At 44.1% G+C, this 17,391-nt stretch overlaps 1 long non-coding RNA gene across 3 annotated transcripts in view; it reads right to left on the minus strand.

Moving 5' to 3' along the window:
* Positions 1-9,763: 9,763 nt before the first annotated feature.
* Positions 9,764-17,391, minus strand: part of LOC123108697 (uncharacterized) — a 15,378-nt gene continuing 7,750 nt past the window's right edge. Inside the window, exons 2-3 of one of the 3 annotated variants that reach the window (XR_006452034.1) lie at positions 16,336-16,338; positions 9,764-9,777 (exon numbers count right to left, since the gene is read on the minus strand). This is a non-coding gene — a long non-coding RNA (uncharacterized lncRNA). Of the gene's footprint in view, positions 9,778-14,447; positions 14,461-16,335; positions 16,339-17,017; positions 17,022-17,391 lie in introns of those variants that run through there. The other 2 variants (XR_006452040.1, XR_006452028.1) reach the window with 2 other exon arrangements.

A 17,391-nucleotide genomic window follows, 5' to 3' on the forward strand; every position in this document is an offset into this window, starting at 1 on the left:
CCTTACTTTGATGGTACAAATTTTGCTAGTCGGAAGCATAAGATGAAAATGCATATTCTTGGACATAACCCCGCCGTTTGGGCTATTGTGTGTATTGGCTTGCAAGGTGAATTCTTCAATGGGAGAGAACCAAACCGTGAAGCTAGTGCGGAAGAGTTGAAGATGCTGCAATACAACGCTCAAGCTTGTGATATCCTCTTCAACGGATTGTGCCCTGAAGAATTCAACAAAATCAGCCGTCTTGAGAATGCAAAGTAAATTTGGGACACTTTGATTGATATGCACGAAGGTACGGACTCCGTCAAGGAATCCAAGTTGGATGTACTCCAAAGTCAACTTGACAAGTTCAAAATGAAGGATGGTGAAGGTGTCGCTGAGATGGACTCTAGGCTTGCTCTTATCACAAAAGAGATTGTCGGCTTAGGAAGTGAAGAGATGACCGACATATTCATCATCAAGAAGATCATAAGAGCTTTGGACGGAAAATATGATACCCCGTGCACTTTGATCCAAATGATGCCAAATTACAAAGATCTCAAGCCAACGGAAGTCATTGGAAGAATTTTTGCTCATGAGATGTCACTCAAGGATAAGGAGGAACTTCACAAAAAGTCAAGTGGTGCCTACAAAGCCTCATGTGAAGCCCCCACATCATCAAGTGAGAAACAAACCTTCAATGAAGAATTGAGCTTAATGGTGAAGAACTTCAACAAGTTCTACAAGAGTAGAAGCAAATAAAGAAGCTCCAAGTCAAGGTCCTACAATGACAAAAGATCTTCTAGTGAAGAGCGCAATTGCTACAATTGTGGGAGACGCGGACACTATTCCAATGAGTGTACGGCACCCCACAAAAGAAGATAAGAATCACCCAAGAGGAGAAGTAGAAGAGAAGAATCACCACCAAGAGAGAGGAGGAGTAGAGATGATCGTTATGACGGAAGAACATTCCGGAGAATCAAGGATTTGGAAAGGAAGGACAAGTCATCAAGGAGCTACACAAAACGAAGACATCAAGCTCATGTTGGTGAATGGGTATCCGGCTCCGACTCTGACAATCACTCCGAGAGAAGCTATCACTCCGACTCCGAATACACTCAAGATGAAGGTGTTGCCGGTCTAGCACTTGTGTCAACCAACTCCTACGACATATTTGATTCACCAAATGAAGGACTTGGAAGATGCTTCATGGCTAAAGGCCCAAAGGTAACACATCCCGAGTATGTTGATTTCAATAGTGATGAAGATGACTTGCTAGGTGATGATGATTTACTTGTTGACAACTCTAGTGATGAATACTATGATGAAACATCAATTAATCATGCTAATCAAGATAAAACGAATGACAATGATAAGGAGAAGATTGAGCTTCTAACTAAAGAACTAAACACTCTTAAGTTAGCTCATGAAACTATCTTAGAAGATCATCGAGAACTTTTAAGGACTCATGAGAAGTTACGCTTTGAAAAGCTCAACCTTGAGCAAGAGCATGAGTTCTTAAAGGCAATCAATGATGATATCCGTAAGAAAAGTTCTTCTTACATTGCCAAGCGTTTACTCTTATCCACTTACATGCCTCAAGTCAAGTCCATTAACAAGAACAAGAAGGATTCTTCCTCTAGTAGTAACAATAATCATGCTAAATCAAATATTGTTGCTTCTAGTAGTTCTCTTGATTCCACTAATGATTCTCTTAGCCAAGTTACACTTGAGCAAGAAAATAGCTTATTGAAGGGAATTATATAGAAAGGTGTTTACAATAGCCTTGCCGGGAGTAAGCAATTTGAGGAAATTGTACGCAAGCAAGGAAGGCACCGGAAGAACCAAGGTGTTGGTTTTGAACGAAAGTTCAATGCCAATGGAGTTGAGTGGGAAGAAGATCAATACCCCAAGTCAAAATGTGTTCCTCAACAAGATAAGTATGATCCTACTTCCTTCAAGGGGACACAAGCTCAAGATGATCTTCCACCACAAGACCACAAGCAAAAAGGCAAGGACAAGCTTCAAGAGGATATCGATGCATTTGAAGAAGCTCCTAAGGCCTTGGTCAAGTGGGTTCCCAAGACTACATCAAGCTCTACTTCATCAAGTACAACTACAACTCCAAGGATTCCCATCAAAATTATGTGGATCCCGAAGAAGAAGAACTAGAGAGTTCTTGAGGGTGACTCCGCCAACATATTTCACTCATATCATTTTGGCAACAACAAGTGCAATCAACTTCCACATCTTGCACTAGTTCAAGTAGTCACAAACCCTCTTGTTGGTAAGGCAAGGGACAAGGTAACCTAATGCTTTCATAGACATCATCTTGTGTGTTCATCACTCTATGTCTATGGATATCCTTGTTTGTTCCTTGTGGGACTAACCCGTGTAGGTATTGAAAGTGCAACTCACTCCAAGGGATTGCTCCAAATGATCTACATCAACATTGAGCATCCACATCTTCGACACATACATGAAGTCATCATCGACAAAACCCAAGGTTAGTTTATCCCTCTAAGGGGGGATCTCACATCTAGGGGGAGCTTACCTCTAAGAATTGAGTCAAAGCAACTCTAATGGTGTGAACACATCAATGCATTATGTAAAAGTGGTAACCCAACTTGAGCCTAAACGATGAGTATGACCTATGATCAAATGTTCTCATTTGACTCCTAAGTCAATATACTCATACATAGATGACCTAGTCATCGCCAATTGCTTGATAGATGCTAGAATTGGTTGTGCATGCTTTGCCACATATTTCATTTGCCATTTTATTGTGTGAGCATGTTGGTTGCATATTTTACTCATTCGAGGACATCCACTTGTTGCTTTGATTGATTGGTTTCTTTTTCTTTTGCCAAGTGGATGGACAAGAATGCCTAAGAACCTTCTCTAGCTATCTATGCTTTTCTCGTTTAAAACTCTATTCATGCTACATCACAAAATTTGATCAAGTCAGATTCGAACCACTCTGCGTGAGGAGCACTCAGAGTTTCCGATTCATCGTAGACTTAAACTTCCAAAACTTCTTTGTGCATTTTGGTCTGACCGATTCCTCCATTTCGGTCATACCGAGATCACTAAGTCGATCTAGGTTTTCAATCTCGGTGCAACCGATTTGAACTTTTTGGTCACACCGAGATGCCATAACTGTATACAGTTATGCATCTCGGTGCCACCGAGTTGTTCCACTCGGTCACACCGACAGGGTCGGGCTATACATATACTCATGGGCAAAAATTTGGAAACTTTCTCCAAACCTCTTCGCCCGCGCATAGCTCGCTCTGCCTCCAGGGTCTCCGGATCATCTCCTCGTCGCCAGCCGCCTCCTGTCGCTGGTCTCCGCCACCATCAACGGAATTCACCACCGCCGTTGCCGCCGTAGCGAGTTCATCGCCAAGCTAGGGTATGGACTCGATCACAGTGCTATCCCCGTCCGATTCCTAGCACATTGTGTTCATTATGATTCTTGCCACGTTTGAAACGATTCTATCCATTCAAAACAATCCTTAGATTAGAAGTGAATTGAAAACTTAGGGTTAGGTTTCCGCCGAAACCATCTTGGACCCACCGGGTTGCCGAACTCGGTTCCACCGATTTGGAAAATGCCATTGCACAAGTGATTCTCGGTCTAACCGAGAATTGCAAATCGGTGTGACCGAGTTCAGGACTTTGTGAAACCCTAGCAGTCTCGGTGCCACCGAACTATGACTCGGTCTGACCGAGTTCACTAGTTTAGGTTCCAAAAGATGCTTCGGTATCACCGAGTTTGCAAATCGGTTGATCTGAAATGCTTTCTGTGGAAAACTAAAACTAAGTTTTCGAGTCATTCTTTTGCAAAAACCTCTGCATTTTATGATGCTCATCCACTCTATCTCATCTACATCTATTCGCAGGGTCAGCAGTCAGTGTTTGCAACATGTCTGATCAAAGTGACAGTCGGAACAGGGAAGAGGAGCAGGTTCAGATGAGTGAGGGCACTAGTCCCTCTAGTACCTCAGATGAGGGTAGCAGGAGCACCCCAAGCACTCTGCCTAAAGTTGCCACCAGGGCCAGAAATAAGAAAACCTCATAATCTGAGGATGAAGATTATGTGGCAGTAGAGGATGAGGCCACTTCCAAGAAGAAGGTGGTCAAGAAAGAATATGGGTCAGCTGTAGCCACTAAGCCAGTAGTACAGAAAAAGGCACCTGCAAGAAGGGTACCCACTTCCAAACCCGGGAAGGTTGCCACTGGAGAAACCATGAAGTTTACTATTGAGTCAGAAGATGAGGTTGCTGGTCAAGACAAAATGAAGAAGAGAGTCAGAACCACCACCACCTGAAGATCAAGCCTGGGAGTCGATCTAGTACTATGCATTTTCTATGAACTTTTTGGTAACTTGTTGCCAAAGGGGGAGAAAATGTATAGATCATAGGCTTCGAGAGAGAGAGTTGCTTTTTGTTCTCTCTTGCTTTGGTGGTTAAACATTATTTGCTCGTTTGAGATACTCTATGTCTGTGTGATACTTGGATGATCATGTGTTTGATCATATGCTACATTTATGCTTGTTGGATGACATTAGCTCATTTATCTCTATATGATCATTCACTTTGCTTGGTGATGAGTGCTTGTATTCAATTATTATCATTTTGAGGGCTCCACCAAGATGTATGTGACATGGAAGAGTAACCCATGAGCCTAACTCCTTGTGCATTTGCAGTCCAAAGCAAATCTTAAACTATGCACAAATTTAGGGGGAGCTCTTGCTTATCACATACTTCTCAAAGTGACTATGTTTTTCACTCTTATTATCATTTGTCGAAGCTTTGATCTATATGTTGTCATCAATTACCAAAAAGGGGGAGATTGAAAGTGCAACTATCCCTAGGTGGTTTTGGTAATTCCTAACAACATATATATAGCTCATTGAGCTAACATTATTCCAAGATGAATATTTCAGGAAAAGCTCAATGAATGGCATGGCATGGATGAGAAAAGTGGATCCCTCAAAATGCTAAAGGAAAAAGGATTGGCTCTAGCTCAAAAGCTCAAGACTCTACATTTTATATTTTAGTGGTCCAAGATCACATTGAGTCTATAGGAAAAGCCAATACTATCAAGGAGGGATGAGGTGTTGCTTAATGAGTTTCTTGCTCCACAGTGCTTAGTGATATGCTCCAAAACCCTCAACTACTTTCTCATATCCACATATGACCTAACCCAAAAGTCAAACTCGGCCCTACGGATTCTTCCTACCCGGCGCCACCGAGTTCAGATGTCATAGCCACTGCCACAAACCCTAGGCAAGTCGGTCTCACCGATAGGGATCTCAGTCTCACCGAGATGGGGTTGTAATCTCTCTGTTCCCCTTCGTAATGTTTCGCTACCACCGAGATGAGCGATCAGTCCCACCGAGATTGCAATGTAAACTCCCTGTTTCCTTTTCGTAACATTTCGGTCCCACCGAGATGAGTAGATCGGTCCCACCGAGTTTACCTGACCAACTCTCTGGTTAGCTTATTACCAAAATCGGTCTCACCGAGTTTGTGTAATTGGTCTCACCGAGATTACGTTATGCCCTAACCCTAACCATATCGGTCCTACTGAGTTGCATGTCGGTCCCATCGAAAATCCTAACAGTCACTAGATTTGTTGAATCGGTCTGACCGAGTTTACCTATTCGGTCCCACCGAGTTTGGCAAGTTGTGTGTAACAATTATATTTTGTGTGGAGGCTATATATACCCCTCCACCTCCTCTTCATTCGTGGAGAGAGCCATCGGAACGAACCTACACTTCCAGCATCTATTTTCTGAAAGAGAACCACCTACTCATGTGTTGAGGCCAAGATATTCCATTCCTACCATATGAATCTTGATCTCTAGCCTTCCCCAAGTTGCTTTCCACTCAAATATTCTTTCCACCAAATCCAAATCCTGTGAGAGAGAGTTGATTGTTGGGGAGACTATCATTTGAAGCACAAGAGCAAGGAGTTCATCATCAACACACCATTTGTTACTTCTTGGAGAGTGGTGTCTCCTAGATTGGCTAGGTGTCACTTGGGAGTCTCCGACAAGATTGTGGAGTTGAACCAAGGAGTTTGTAAGGGCAAGGAGATCGCCTACTTCGTTAAGATCTACCACTAGTGGAGCAAGTCCTTCGTGGGCGACGGCCATGGTGGGATAGACAAGGTTGCTTCTTCGTGGACCCTTCGTGGGTGGAGCCCTCCGTGGACTCGCGCAACCGTTACCCTTCGTGGGTTGAAGTCTCCATCAACGTGGATGTATGATAGCACCACCTATTGGAACCACGGCTCAAAAATCACCGTGTCTCCAAATTGCGTTTGAATTCTCCAAACTCTTCCCTTTACATTCTTGCAAGTTGCATGCTTTACTTTCCGCTGCTCATATACTCTTTGCATGCTTGCTTGAATTGTGTTAAGATTGCTTGACTTGTGCCTAGATAGCTAAAATCTGCCAAAGACTAAAATTGGGAAAAGGATAAGTTCTTATTTGGTCAAGTAGTCTAATCACCCCCCCCCTCTAGACATACTTTCGATCCTACAAGTGGTATCCGAGCTTTGGTCTCCATTTGCTTTGATTTCCATAGCTTTTGGTGGTCATAGCCTTGGTTTCATAACCTAGGAGAGTATGGCGTCTAGAGAGGGAAATTATCACTGTAGAGGTCCTTACTTTGATGGTACAAATTTTGCTCGTTGGAAGCATAAGATGAAAATGCATATTCTTGGACATAACCCCGCTATTTGGGCTATTGTGTGTATTGGCTTGCAAGGTGAATTTTTCGATGGGAGAGAACCAAACCATGAAGCTAGTGCGGAAGAGTTGAAGATGGTACAATACAACGCTCAAGCTTGTGATATCCTCTTCAACGGATTGTGCCCCGAAGAATTCAACAAAATCAGCCGTCTTGAGAATGCAAAGGAGATTTGGGACACTTTGATTGATATGCACGAAGGTACCAACTCCGTCAAGGAATCCAACTTGGATGTACTCCAAAGTCAACTTGACAAGTTCAAAATGAAGGATGGTGAATGTGTCGCTGAAATGTACTCTAGGCTTCCTCTGATCACAAAAGAGATTGTCGGCTTAGGAAGTGAAGAGATGACCGACAAATTCATCATCAAGAAGATCCTAAGAGCTTTGGACGGAAAATATGATACCATGTGCACATTGATCCAAATGATGCCAAATTACAAAGATCTCAAGCCAACGGAAGTCATTGGAAGAATTTTTGCTCATGAGATGTCACTCAAGGATAAGGAGGAACTTAACAAAAAGTCAAGTGGTGCCTACAAAGCCTCATGTGAAGCCCCCACATCATCAAGTGAGAAACAAACCTTCAATGAAGAATTGAGCTTAATGGTGAAGAACTTCAACAAGTTCTACAAGAGTAGAAGCAAAGAAAGAAGATCCAAGTCAAGGTCCTACAATGACAAAAGATCTTCTAGTCAAGAGCGTAATTGCTACAATTGTGGGAGACCCGGACACTATTCCAATGAGTGTACGGCACCCCACAAAAGAATAGAAGAATCACCCAAGAGGAGAAGTAGAAGAGAAGAATCACCACCAAGAGAGAGGAGGAGTAGAGATGATCGTTATGAACGAAGAACATTCTGGAGAAGCAAGGATTCGGAAAGGAAGGACAAGTCATCAAGGAGCTACACAAAACGAAGACATCAAGCTCATGTTGGTGAATGGGTATCCGGCTCCGACTCTGACAATCACTCTGAGAGAAGCTATCACTCCGACTCCGAATATACTCAAGATGAAGGTGTTGCCGGTCTAGCACTTGTGTCAACCAACTCCTATGACATATTTGATTCACCAAATGAAGGACTTGGAAGATGCTTCATGGCTAAAGGCCCAAAGGTAACACATCCCGAGTATGTTGATTTCAATAGTGATGAAGATGACTTGCTAGGTGATGATGATTTACTTGTTGACAACTCTAGTGATGAATACTATGATGAAACGTCAATTAATCATGATAATCAAGATAAAACGAATGACAATGATAAGGAGAAGATTGAGCTTCTAACTAAAGAACTAAACACTCTTAAGTTAGCTCATGAAACTATCTTAGAAGATCATCGAGAACTTTTAAGGACTCATGAGAAGTTACGCTTTGAAAAGCTCAACCTTGAGCAAGAGCATGAGTTCTTAAAGGCAATCAATGATGATCTCCGTAAGAAAAGTTCTTCTTACATTGCCAAGCGTTTACTCTTATCCACATACATGCCTCAAGTCAAGTCCATTAACAAGAACTAGAAGGATTCTTCCTCTAGTAGTAACAATAATCATGCTAAATCAAATATTTTTGCTTCTAGTAGTTCTCTTGATTCCACTAATGATTCTCTTAGCCAAGTTACACTTGAGCAATAAAATAGCTTATTGAAGGGAATTATAGAGAAAGGTGTTTACAAGAGCCTTGCCGGGAGTAAGCAATTTGAGGAAATTGTACGCAAGCAAGGAAGGCACCGGAAGAACCAAGGTGTTGGTTTTGAACGAAAGTTCAATGCCAATGGAGTTGAGTGGGAAGAAGATCAATACCCCAAGACAAAATTTGTTCCGCAACAAGAGAACAAGGGGACACAAGCTCAATATGATCCTACTTCCTTCAAGGGGACACAAGCTCAATATGATCTTCCACCACAAGACCACAAGCAAAAAGGCAAGGACAAGCTTTAAGAGGAGATTGATGCATTTGAAGAAGCTCCTAAGGCCTTGGTCAAGTGGGTTCCCAAGACTACATCAAGCTCTACTTCATCAAGTACAACTACAACTCCAAGGATTCCCATCAAGATGATGTGGATCCCGAAGAAGAAGAACTAGAGAATTCTTGAGGGTGACTCCGCCAACATATTTCACTCATATAATTTTGGCAACAACAAGTGCAATCAACTTCCACATCTTGCACTAGTTCAAGGAGTCACAAACCCTCTTGTTGGTTAGGCAAGGGACAAGGTAACCTAATGCTTTCATAGACATCATCTTGTGTGTGCGTCACTCTGTCTATGGATATCCTTGTTTGTTCCTTGTGGGACTAACCCGTGTAGGTATTGAAAGTGCAACTCACTCCAAGGGATTGCTCCAAATGATCTACATCAACATTAAGCAGCCACATCTTCAACACCTACATGAAGTCATCATCGACAAAACCCAAGGTTAGTTTATCCTTCTAAGGGGGGATCTCACATCTAGGGGGAGCTTAACTCTAAGAATTGAGTCAAAGCAACTCTAATGGTGTGAACACATCAATGCATTATGTAAAAGTGGTAACCCCACTTGAGCTTAAACGATGAGTATGACCTATGATCAAATGTTCTCATTTGACTCCTAAGTCAATATACTCATACATAGATGACCTAGTCATCGCCAATTGCTTGATAGATGCTAGAATTGGTTGTGCATGCTTTGCCACATATTTCATTTGCCATTTTATAGTGTGAGCATGTTGGTTGCATATTTTACTCATTCGAGGACATCCACTTGTTGCTTTGATTGATTGGTTTCTTTTTCTTTTGCCAAGTGGATGGACAAGAATGCCTAAGAACCTTCTCTAGCTATCTATGCTTTTCTCGTCTCTAACTCTATCCATGCTGCATCACAAAATTTCATCAAGTCAGATTCGAACCACTCTGTGTGAGGAGCACTCGGAGTTCCCGATTCGTCATAGACTTAAACTTCCAAAACTTCTTTGTGCATTTCAGTCAGACCAATTCCTCCATTTCGGTCATACCGAGATCACTAATTCGATCTAGGTTTTCAATCTCGGTGCAACCGATTTGAACCTTTCGGTCACATCGAGATGCCGTAACTGTATACAGTTATGCATTTCGGTGCCACCGAGTTGTTCCACTCGGTCACACCGACAGGGTCGGGCTATATATATACTCACGGGCATAAATTTGGAAACTTTATCCAAACCTCTTCGCCCGCGCCTAGCTCGCTCTGCCTCCAGGGTCTCCGGATCGTCTCCTCGTCGCCAGCCGCCTCCTGTCGCTGTTCTCTGCCGCCGTCAATGGAATTCACCCCCGTCATTGCCGCCGTAGTGAGTTCATCGTGAAGCTAGGGTATGGACTCGATCATAGTGCTATCCCCGTCCAATTCCTAGCACATTGTGTTCATTATGATTCTTGCCACGTTTGAAACGATTCTATCTAGTCAAAACAATCCTTAGATTAGAAGTGAAATGAAAATTTAGGGTAAGGTTTCCGCCGAAACCATCTCGGACCCACCGGGTTGCCGAACTCGGTTCCACCAATTTGGCGAATGCCATTGCACAAGTGATTCTCAGTCTGACCGAGAATTGCAAATCGGTGTGACCGAGTTCAGGACTTTGTGAAACCCTAGCGGTCTCGGTGCCACCGAACTGTGACTCGGTCTGACCGAGTTCACTAGTTTAGGTTCCGAAAGCTGCTTCGGTATCACCGAGTTTGCAAATCAAATGATCTGAAATGCTTTCTGTGGAGAACTAAAACTAAGTTTTTGAGTCATTCTTTTGCAAAAACCTCTGCATTTTGTGATGCTCATCCACTCTATCTCATCTACATCTATTCACAGGGTCAACAGTCAGTGTTTGCAACATGTCTGATCAAAGTGACAACCAAAAGAGGGAAGAGCAGCAGGTTCAGATGAGTGAGGGCACTAGTCCCTCTAGTACCTCAGATGAGGGCAGCAGGAGCACCCCAAGCAATCTGCCTAAAGCTACCACCAGGGCCAGAAAGAAGAAAACCTCATAATCTGAGGATGAAGATTATGTGGCAGTAGAGGATGAGGCCACTTCCAAGAAGAAGGTGGTCAAGAAATAATATGGGTCAGCTGCAGCCACTAAGCGAGTAGTGCAGAAAAAGGCACCTGCAAGAAGGGTACCCACTTCCAAACCTAGGAAGGTTTCCACTGGAGAAACCATGAAGTTTACTATTGAGTCAGAAGATGAGGCTGCTGGTCAAGATAAAAAGAAGAAGAGAGTCAAAACCACCACCACCTAAAGATCAAGCCTGAGAGTCGATCTAGTACTTTGCATTTTGTATGAACTTTTTGGTAATTTGTTGCCAAAGGGGGAGAAAAATGTATAGATCATAGGCTTCGAGAGAGAGTGTTGCTTTTTGTTCTCTCTTGCTTTGGTGGTTAAACTTTATTTGCTCATTTGAGATACTCTATGTCTGTGTGATACTTCGTGGGCCATGTGTCGATGTAGCACTTCCCCTCAGGCACGGTAGGTGCGTATGTTGGATATCCTGGATCCTTCGAGGCTAGTAGTCTTTTCTCAGTCGACAGTGCATGGTCGTGCAGTCTCCTGAGATCCCCTGATAGTGCCTCAGTTTCGGCAGTAGCATCGGCTCGCCCGTGAGATGGAACATGGCCGCACCTTTCACGGGTACATGCTCTTCAGAATCCATCGTCTGGCCGCTATGTGCTCTCGCGTGTTTGGAGGCACCTATCTTCCCCGATCTCTTCCTCTCCTTTTTCTTGGGCACACCTTCCAGATCCTTCCTTAACCCCTGCCCCAGTGTTGTCGGGCTAAGCATTGTACGACGCCCGGCTAGTTGAGCCTATGTTGAGGCGGCATCTTCAGGCGTGTCCTCTGAGGATTTCATGAAGAGAGACTTCTTGCAATCCCTGCTACGACCTTTCTGCCCGGGCAGATCATCCATATCCTCATGAGCATGTTGATAGCTCGATTCGTCGTATGGTTGACTCATCATATCTAAGTCACACTCATATGCGTTTGTATTGAGGAAAGCCATTGGGTCGACCTCCGTCTCATCATCCATTCCCTGTTCTAAAGGACCGATTACATCAGCCAGTACTATTGCACCCCCTTCATCACGTCGTCCGCCGCTCTCACCCGGCACTACAGGAGCTGGTAATTGCGTAGGCGGGGTGGTGGTCTCCGCAAATGCTTGTTGATGTGTGGTTATTGGTGTGCTCTCGACCGGCTCCAGACGAATAAGATTCTTCAGCCATAGCAGCACCCTACCCTTGCAGCTTCCAATCCGCAGCGGGGTCTCGTCATCCTCTCCCACATGCTGTACTGGAGGAGGCAAATCCTCATGCCCCGATTTCACACTGGACAAGTTAACCCTGAAGTGCCAGCGGGGATCGGCTGGTTGTGGAACATGGGTTGCAAGGGGTTCATTATCACCCCCTTTCCCATGTCCACCTTCTGGCCTTTGATCAAGTAGAGTATGGTGCACAGGGTTTCTTCGGCCTTCAAACACATGTCTGTGGCGTAAAACATCCGAAAGGCAACAAAAATGGAATATTCGTTCCTGGTTGTTTCCTGGTTGTTTCGGCCCTTGAATAAGCATGCTCATGTGAATGTACTTCGACTTCATGCACAACCAGGGGGGAGGTTGTACATCCATACAAACACGGGCCATGTGCTATGGTTGGTGTTCTGGTTGCCAAATGGATTCATGTCATCGGTACACGTGCCGAGCACGATGTTCCTTGCATCACATTTGAAATACCGATATAAGTTGTTCAACGCTCTCCATTGGCTTCCATCCTTGACGTGTCTCAGCTTCAGATCATCTCCATCGTCGGGCTTCTTCCTCTCCGCGTGCTAGCGCATTAGCTTTGCTTCCTTGGGATCTACGAAATACCGATGGAGACGAGGAGTGATAGGTAAGTACCATACAACTTTTTGGGTACGTTTCTTCCCGGCCTTCTTGTATCGAGAAGCATTGCACACCGGACAACTTGTTTTTTCTGCGTGCTCCTTCCGATAAATTATGCAATCGTTGATGCATCCATGGTATCTAACGTGCAGTAGATTAAGAAGGCACACGGTCTTCTTGGCCTCATCAACACTAGTAGGACATAGATTCCCCGCGGGAAGAATATCCTTTAGGTACTTGAGATGCTCATCGAGGCTAGTTTCGGTCCATATGTTTTTAGCCTTCGTCTACAGGAGTTGGAGCGTGAAACTCAAGTGGGTCTTAGGATTGCAACCATCATACAATGGAGTTCTTGAGTATACCACTAGTTGCTCTAGCTTAGCCTCCTCTCTAGAAGCAGCTCTCTCAATACTCGTCTCCTTGCGAAGCAGTGCTTGAACATGAGGGTTCCGCATGATTGAACTTAGTACCGATGAACTGTGCTGCGTGGAGTCCATGTTCTCTCCGCTGCCATGTCCAGCCCCTTCTCCTTTGCCACGTCCAGCCCCTTCTCCGCCACCATCTCTGGCCTCTTCCCCGCCGCCATTATCGATCATCTCTTCGTCTTTCCCCGTGTCGTCATTGTCTGCCCCGTCGGCGTCCTCAACATTGTCATCCTCATCTTCAATTATCCACCGAGTATAGACATCCATGAAACCAGTCATGAGCAGGTGCGCTTCGACAGGACCATCGTCATAGGGGTCGAGCCAAACTATTCCTTTGCATTTTCGACACGGACATAAAACCTCTGTCCAGTTATTTTCTTTCATGTCCTGCACCGCCGACCACAACCACCTGTCCACCATCGTTCCACTGACCATCATGAACGTCTTCATGATAATAATAAACAAATTGATTATAAAAATGCCTTCATGCATCAAAGTCATACAAAAATTCGGCATGACCTTCCCTAAAAATAGGACATATAGATCTAGAGTTGGCCTGGAATTCGTCGAAATGGAAATAAATAAATTTTTCGGCAAAACATAGGCAACTCAAAAGCACAATTTGGCGTCAAGTCATGCCACACACACAATTTCCATCATATCGCCCAATTATCATATCACACACACATACACATATTTCCATTTTGATAAAGCATAAAGTTTTAATCACCTCTATCTCGAGATCAAGCACACGGTGGAGATGATGATGTAGGGAGATCAAAAGTGCACAAAGCTGTTCTTGACAAAGATAGATCTAGTTAGGGGGCAAATAGGTCACTTAACTAAATGTTACATCTACCTAGCTAGCTAATTTGGGAGGAGACAACTTGAACTAGTGGAGGAGGAAGGAAAAAGAGAAAGGAGATGCATTAATGGAGGTGGTGTAGTTAGCTAGGATTAAGGAAGAGAGAGAAAGGTAGGTAGAAGAGGGAGAGAAATGGGGGAGAAGTATTGGGGAAGAAGAAGAGTGAGAGAGGGAGGATATGGGAGGTAGGGGAAAGGGAAGAGAGGAGATGGGGGAGGGGTGGACGGGTCAGAAAAGGTGGTGGTGTGCTGCGTCTTAGCAGTAGCACGGGTGGGAAAACACGCTACTGATAACAGTGTAGCAGCAGCACGCTTTTCTCACATGCGCTACTGATAAGCGGGGCCAACCGTGTGGCCAATTTCAAAATTAGCAGCAGCGACCGGAGTAAAAAGCACGCTACTACTATTGCATTAGCAGTAGGGCGTGTCCTGACACCGTGCTGCTGCTAAACTTAGGTTGGTGGGTACTGTCAGTCGATTTTTGTAGCAGCGCGGTTTTGCCGGCAGACTCTACTGCTAAATTTGTATCAGTAGCGAGCTTTTGCTACCCGCTCTACCGCTAATTAGCAGTAGCACTTCTTTTGCTGCTGCTAAGATGTGAACTTAGAGAAAGATGATGTAGCCCTACCTCAACCAGGGGATATGCATGTGGAGTTCAAGAAGTCAAGCCTCCCGAACGGATCAGGAAAACCTAAGATTCAATTTATTCCGTCTCGTTTTCTGAAGGAAAGCAAGGCGGCATTATGCAAGAGGATATTGAAGCTTGAGCAAGAAAATGATGACTTGAGGGAGGAAAGTTTCATCCTCAAATGTAAGTTGGAGAAGCTCTCCGCCACATCTTCAACTTCATCAGCACCACCACCGAAGAAGGAGACTTGAGTACATGGGTATGGGCACTCCCCTTGGCTTGTGCCAAGCTTGGGGGAGTTGCCCCGGTATCGTATTAGAATCACATCTTTATTTTTATTGTTTAGCTTTGTTCGACCCTTTTGGTTTAATCTTGATGTACTAGAATAAAAGTTTTAGTAAGATCTAGTCTTAAGTTTTTGCTTTGTGATCTATGTATGTAATTGAGTCTGAGAGTTATATAATATAGAGTAGTTTTGAGTAAGGGTTTTGCTTTGTTGCTTTGATCTTGGGAAAAAATAAGAACAAAAAGAAATAAAAGATTATATAATAATCTTATGGAGAGTGATGACTTCACATATAATAAGTATGATGATTAAAATTTGTTGAGGGTTGACAAACATAGTATTGGTCATTGTTGCAATTAATAGGAGGTAATAAAGAAATAGAGGTTTCACATATAAATATATTATCTTGGACATCTTTTATGATTCTGAGCAGTCAAAAATATTATATGCTAATAAGGTGTTGTTGGAAAAGGAAGACAATGTAATGCTTTATGTTCCCTTACTTCCGAATAGAAGTTATATTGTAATGGGTCCTCCAACATGTTGGGCTTGCTTCTCATCCTATGCTAGCCAAAAAAATCCGCACCAAGTAGAGATACTACTTATGCATCCGTAAACCCCTAAACCCAGTTTGCCATAAGAGTCCACTATATGTACCTATGGATTAAGTAAGATCCTTCAAGTAAGTTGTCATCGGTGCATGAAATAAAAATTGCTCTCGGAATATGTATGACTTTTTAGTGTGAGGAAAATAAACTTTATACGAACTAGTGATGGGGAAGAAATAAAAGTGAAAGACTGGATACTAAAGTTATCTATCACAAGCGGCAATATGAAGTGACTTTCCATTGCATTAAGATTGCGTACATCCAACCAAAAAGCGCATGACAACCTCTGCTCCCTTCTGCGAAGGGCCTATATTTTATTTGTATCGTCTACCTTTACACAAGAGTCATGGTGATCTTCACCCTTCCTTTTGTATTTTCTCTTTTTAGCAAGCACTATGTGTTGGGGAAAGATCTAGACGAACATATCCACTTGGCTGTAGGTGATCATCAATTATTATTGTTGATATTACCCTTGAGGTAAATAGTTGGGAGCGAAACTATAATCCCCTGTCTTTCTATGTGTTTGATAGAAGCTTTAATCTCATAAGTATGGCGTAAGTGTTAGAAATTATGAAAGACTAAGAGATGATGATTGAGTATGTGGACTTAACGGGTCGCTGTTAAGCTATCAGGTTCTGGTTTGGATCCGGTAAACCATTAACATCTCAGACCAATGGAGATTTTCCACGAGTAAAATTCTCATTCGCCGGATGATCCACGTGTCGGCTTAGCGTTGGGACAGATGCCATCCGTACATTGGAGGGAACGCACCTATGTTACCTAGACACGTGGCAGGGCCCAACAGTAACCCATTTAAGATACAAAGGCCGGCCCAGCCAAGGGCCCACACGATTTTGTCATATTCTACTAGGTTGGCCCATTAATAGCCTACCACGGTTTGGGCCAAAATACGGCCTAGATAAGTTCTCGACCGTTAGATTTTTGTCACATTTTGGGCCAAATGACAACCCACATCAGATTATGGCCCATATATGATATGGCCCGTTAACAGGCGCTGTGCTTTCGGCCCCATAGGGGGCCCATTTGAAGTACCATTTGATATGGCCCGGTATTACTTTCAGCCTGTTAATGGCCATGGGTACATGTGGGCCTATTTGTAGGCCGAAGATACTTTCGGCCTCTTAAAGGCCCGTAATCTTCGTGGATATATTTTAGCCCAAGCTGACTATTGGCCCATTACAGGCCCGTGAGATAACTGGGCGTAATACACATATACACAACAAAGTTTGAAGGCTCGAGAAGGACCATAAGTTAGTAATGAAGACCGGCTCTATAAAGCCATTTTCCATTTTGATGGGCAGACAATTCAAGAAGTTTACCAGAGAATCTTCTTCATAAGCATTGCATTTATTCTACAATTTGTTAAGAGTAAATATAGAAGTGATAATATAGGAACAAATGGAGATTATTTAAGCTAACATGTTCAACTTTCTTGGAATGGCCGAGGTTTGCCAAGCGGGCTTGGCATAGCACCGGTAGACCGCCTGTCAAGTTTCGTGCCATTTGGAGGTCGTTTGATACCCCAACGGTTAACCGCGTAGCCCGAAACCCCTTCTTTGTGTTGCAGCCCAACATCTCTCCAAACTGGCCCAAAACCCATTCTAACCCCCTCCATGCTCTTGGTCGTTCGATCACGATCGTGTGGGCGAAAACCGTGCCTCATTTGGACTCTCCTAGCTCCCCCTACCTATATATATGTGCCTCTCCCCCGAAATTTTCGCAGTCCAAACCCTAGCCCGCTCCCCTCGCGCCGCCGGACAAAAATCTCCCTCGCCGCCTGTCATGTACGCCGCCCCCTCGTCCAATCGTTGCCCGCCACGTCAGCCCCGCCGACCTCTCTCTCTGTCTCCACCCAGACGCCAAGCCCGCTAGGGCCCATCGCGAGCCCGCCCCGTGCCGCCTCGGGCCCGAGCGCCGCCGCCGCGGCCCGCGTCTTGCCTCCGCCCG

The sequence above is a fragment of the Triticum aestivum genome, chromosome 1B, assembly GCF_018294505.1.
Source record: "Triticum aestivum cultivar Chinese Spring chromosome 1B, IWGSC CS RefSeq v2.1, whole genome shotgun sequence".
NCBI lineage: Eukaryota > Viridiplantae > Streptophyta > Magnoliopsida > Poales > Poaceae > Triticum > Triticum aestivum.